We start from the raw sequence: 5,887 nt of genomic DNA, 5'->3' as shown, positions 1-5,887 counted from the left end.
TATAGAAGATACATGCAGTGGTGGTTCTGAATGGGTAGTTCAGAGAAAAGGCTGAGATAAAAGAAGAAAATACGTACTATATATAATATATATTACATATATAAATTATGGATCTGGAAATTGAGTAAATTATTAGTTTACTCAATTTGGAGGAGCATTACATAACTTCCTTTCAGAAACATGAAGATTAACACATTCTTCCTCTCAAACTGACTGACTTAGAAATTGTCCTCAGCTTGGCCTGATAGGCTCAGTATTATGCGACACATGCTGCTTTTACACATTGGTTAGCTGGTCTTCCTTATACAAAATCATGTGAATGACAATAGATTTTAGCAATTGCTTTCAATGTATTTCATTATTTTCAGGTGTGAAAATATTACTAGTATTTATAAAGACAAGCCAGTTTAGTCATTCTAATTTAAATGTCTCTTTTAATCTTAAGGAAGTACATAAATACTTTCTCTCTTTTTTTCAGAATTAGTTTCAAAATTTAAATTCAGTGCCTTTTAAAAATGGGAAGATATAGAGAATTATTAAAATGTTTGAATCAATACAAATAAAAGGAGCAATATGGATCTTTCCATAGGTCAGAGGACTCAAATATATAAAGATATACACATACTTATAAAGATAGAAAGAAAAGGAAAAAAGAAAATATCCTCACATGTTTCTCAAAACATTTATGGCAGAGACTGACCATTTTCTTAGTTGAAAGAAGGAGGCAAATGATATAATTAATCTAAGTTAAAATATGTATTTTTAACATCACTTGAACTCAAGAAAATAGAATATATAAATCACAGGATGCATTATACGGTGTACAGGAAAGATCATGAAGAATAAGGGCAATAAAAGAGAAGTAACATAAGAATAAAGCAAAGGCAAAGTAGCAAAGGCTATATGCGTAGACAGAAGTCACACCTATCAACCTCCACGATGTGTCACTGAAAAGCTTGGGCCTGAAGCAGGGATGCCCTGATTGACTTACATATCTTTAAACATTGTAAAATTACTCCTTAAAAACACACTTAAAGTGATTTTTAAAGGTCTATAAAACTCTAATTCTTAAATTTTTCAAAAGTAAATTTTAATCAGTGTTGTTTTTATAGTAATTTGTAATTCATCTGGAACTATTATTCTTTATGCTTAATTTTTTGGAGGGAGTATTCTAAATCAGAAATTGCTTTGAATTTATCAAGAAGGACTTGGCTGCTTATAGTTTTAAAAATCCCCTAGATTCTAAACAAAAATTTAATTGTAAAGTTGAGAAAATGTGAATCTATTTAAAGCCGAGATGACAGTTGTTGAGCATCGTGATGTATCATCTTGACATGAACTGAATGAGGTAGATTAGTGACTGACACTAGCAATGTCAGAATTTACATTACACCACACACAAACTCCATGGCAATATACTATTAGCACTCTCAGTAAGCAGTGATGAGTAATGAGATAAAAATTGACAACGTCAATAGTCATAAGCCTTCACAGTCAAGAATAATGAGCTAGATGTGTGTAAAGTCAGGTATATTCATACACACACAGCACACACATACACACACACACCACACACACAACATACACACGCAGTGGAACAGACCATGATTTCTATTGAAATAAGTTCTGTATGACCATAAAAGCTTTGAAAATACATAAGCAATAAAATTAATTTTGGTGTACATTCAATATATACTATGATTGTGGTAAATGACAATAATAAAGATGATGTTATCATAACCCTGTAGAGGTAGAGTGTCTGAAATCTCTACTTTTATTCTTCTGTATTAGAAGTGATCCAAAATATCTATTTTTACTGTTTTAATTTGTTCTCTTTATTCACCTAGACTATGTAGTTAGGTGAACATTTTGCATGCTTCATCTCTGAGGTGCTGAACAGAGGGAAAAAATGCTATTGTTTTACAGTAACTACCACATGTACCAGGATTTTTTTTCTGTAACTTGGAAAGGATGACATATCTTCCATAGAGTTCCCTTTGCAAATTCAAACTGTGAAAGAAAAACGCATTGTGTCTTTTTTTTTGCTACTGTTTAGTTAGTAATTACTAAGCATGCAAATATCTCCTGAGTGATTTTTAGTATGTGTTTAACAGTGCTGTGGAAAATACTTGTTATCAGAGTGAAATTTAGCAGGTTCCTGTGAGTGCATCAGTGGATATTTAGAGTCCTGTGGTTTTTTTAGAAGCTAATCTTAAACTCTTTCCTATTTTCTTCATTTTTCTTCTTCAATGAAGCAATGTGACAAACATCTCTAACTTCTTTTTGCAGTTACCAAGGCAAAGAGGTTGTCAAAAGAATTTCACTCAGTTCTGTAGTCTAGCACCCAGGCAGCAGAAAGCTCAGAGTGCTGATGAGCAGCCAGAAAGAAAACGTGCGTTTTGGAGACAGACCTCGTTCAAAGATGCATTAATATGACACAGTTGGGTAATTGGCAGTGGCTGGCCTGTGCAGTATCAGTGGGGGAATGTCCCAAGGACACATGCTCTATATCCACCAGCAACCCTGGGCAGATTGAAATGAAGAATGATGAGGGAAAAGTAGTGGGATCTTTATCTAGGACATCTAGAGGCACTGAGCTTTTGACTGCTAGAAGATTACTAACTCTTTAAATGAACTAACTGTGACAAATTCTATTTCTTTATGGTAGGTTTGAGGAGCATCTAGACTATCAGAGAAAAGAAGACGTACAAATCACAAATAAACTTCAAAGAAATCACACATGCACATACATCTAGATTTATCTTCTCTAATATTTGTTCTCAGTTAATAAAATTAAATTAATAATTATTTTAAAATAAATCAGTCTGTATATTTGAAATTATTTCTTTAATTATATTGTATGATGTCTATATTGTATACTATATTGTGTATTTTAGCTATATTCAGATACTATGGATATAAATTCACACAGATATGTTTTTATTATAAATTTCTTACATATATTTACAGCACAAAAAAATCTCAGATTTTATATGTCAATGTAAATTGTTTATACAATCCAAGCTATAATTCTTTGAAGGCAATTCACATGTGGCATATGTATGGGTGTAGTATGTTTCATAAATATATATTGTCACTTATCTCTGTATTTACTTTATAGGTTTAACTTTCAGTGAATCTATAGGTTCAGTTCTCTAGCTGCAAAGGTTGAGATGCATCTTATTTAAGCAAAATTGATACTTTGGGTGTGAAAATCACGTTAAATTATTATGTACAAAGTTAAATAGATTACTGCATAAAAAATGAAAATAAATGATTATTAAAGCCCAGTAATGGAAAGGATATAAATATATACATGAATCATATTTCATAATTGAGAAAAACACTATTTAGAAAAAGGTGAAATATATTTTTCTTATTTACATGCTCTTGAATAGCTCTTTTTCCTCAAAAAAATTCCCAGAACATCTTTTAAGTTTCATTCACTATCTAATGCTGACATCGTTCTCCTCACTGGATCAATTATCTAGTCTGAATAAACTTTAATTGGGCCATTTAAAATGTGCAGTTATTGTGAAGTGAAATCGGCATATAGTTAATCTCATTAGTATTAATTTGAATGTTCCTGGGTTTGTACATTTTCATAAGCAGAATGTATTTTATAGTAATTTTCAATCATTTTTAAAAGAATGAACAAACAATACAGCTTTTGAAGAATATTTATCGGATGTCAGTCTTTGCTTTCCAAATGCATCAAAACTATTGAAAGTGTATTTGTTTCTTACAATTCTTCAGCAGGTTTTTCAATAAATGATTATAGCCTGATTGTCTTAATCCCCCTAATTTTGTGATTACTTATATAGCCAATCTGGCATTTGTTAGGAATTTTAATTTTGGCTTACATTCTTTCAAATATATATTTTTCATGCACAGGGAGTTTTCAGGGGGATATTTGTCAAACTCATTATTTGCATTCCCTTTTCAGTGCTCCAAAAGTTACAACAGAAATTGAGAAGGAAGCCAAACTTATTTCGGGTAAATTAAAAAATATATTTTGTTTATTATTTTTATTTTGTGTGTATGAATGTATTGCCTGCATGTGTGTAAGTGCACCCCTGTAGTGCAATGCCCACGGAAGTCAGAAGAGGGTGTTGGATCCCCTGGAAATGGAGTTACAGATTTACAGATGGTTGTTAGCCATATGGGTGCTGGGAATTGAAACTGGGTGCCCCGCAAGAGCAGCCAGTGCTCTCAACCACTGAGCAATCTCTCCAGCCCCTCAGGTAAGTTCTTTAAATTCCTGAGAGTCATACACTGTGCAAGACATTGTTTTTGTTATTTTCTTTTGGTTTATCTCTAAGGCCAAATTTAAATGCAATAGTGTTCCTGGTTATATAATAATAAGAAGAAGAAATCACACTTTTTATTATTTGAAAGGTAAATGTCTCAGTTTCTCTTAACATGTTTCTTTTTCGTGAGTGTCCTCACAAACCAGCAGTGCATTCTCTCAACGCCCTGACTAACTGTCCATTTGCACATGTCTTTACTTTGTTAGTTACATGTTTAAGGGGACGATTTCTTATAGGTTGTAGTTTGGCTTGAATACTTTCTTATTTCATTTAAGATATATTTTGAATAGAGGTATTTGCATTTCTGAACTTCATGGAATGGAAACAGCCATGCTTTTAAAGTATGCTTCGCTTCAGAGAAGAATTCTGATTTGTGAAGACACCTATCAGAACTCACATAGTTTTTCACCTCAAATGAGTTTAAGTGTGTGCACAGGTATATGAATCTGAAATAAAAAGATTTCTGGGTGTTAAGTGCTAGTGACTTCAGCCATGACAAAATTTCCTCTTCTTTTCACAGTTCTACACAGTAACCATGCAGTAACATGGTATTATTTCTGCTTTCCTTCAGTCTTCTTTCTCCAGTTATCATTACTGGTAGAATGCATGTGCATGGAGAAGGTCAGTTGTCTATGTATTTATTTTATATACTATACAAAATTAGAATTACTTTAAGTGTGTAAAACATTAGGGAAATAATGTAGAGTCAGTATATATTAGTGGAACAAAAAGGATACTGGAAAGGACATATGTGCATGCTTAAAACACGCTCAGATCATTTGAGGAAAGAATACATCCCATTTAAATGTTAAGCTGACACTGTGCCTTGAACTGGTAGAATTTCTTTCAACTCAAATTTTGTTCTTAAGAATCATAGGCAAGTGAAAATTATGAGTTACAGATATAACCCAGTGTCTGGTACTTTTTGTGTTATTATATTTGGTTTTAAACCACAAAGCTGTGAGTGATCTATTACAATTCTCATCTCAGAGCATGGCTAAGAAACCACCCAGAGTCCCACAGCTACCAAATAGCATCCAGACTTGAAATCTCAGCTCATGCTCTAAGTAACCTCAGACAGGACACACTCTACAGTGACTGAGATCCACAGAGCAGGATTTGTTGTGGGAGTGCTTTTTGTCCTGATAGAAAAACATGAAAAAAAGAGAAAATAATAATATCATTCTTTATTCAATGTGGCATAAATATGTACCTCTCTATTTTCCTCTTCATAATTTCTAAATTAAAAAAATCCACCTTTTCTCCAAAAACCGAAGTACTTTCAAAGGCTTTTTAATTTAAATTCCATGGCCATAATTTATATTATACACATATACACGTGTATATACATGAGTATATAATCACATACGATCAAGACAGTTTTCTAATGATATCATAATTGAAGGTTAGATAAACATTATAAAATGAAATGCATAAGTATGAACTGAAATGAATAATTTATTTAGGAATCCATCCAGTAGAATATATCTTTATTTTAACTTATTATTAGATTTGGTTTTCATTCCCTTTCTCTGAGACTACAATCCCAAAATATGAAGAATTTTATTTATAGCAAA

Source organism: Nannospalax galili, unplaced genomic scaffold, assembly GCF_000622305.1.
Source record: "Nannospalax galili isolate Female #2095 unplaced genomic scaffold, S.galili_v1.0 scaffold171, whole genome shotgun sequence".
NCBI lineage: Eukaryota > Metazoa > Chordata > Mammalia > Rodentia > Spalacidae > Nannospalax > Nannospalax galili.
The sequence above is the reverse complement of the archived record's forward strand: the minus strand, read 5'-3'. Positions refer to the sequence as shown.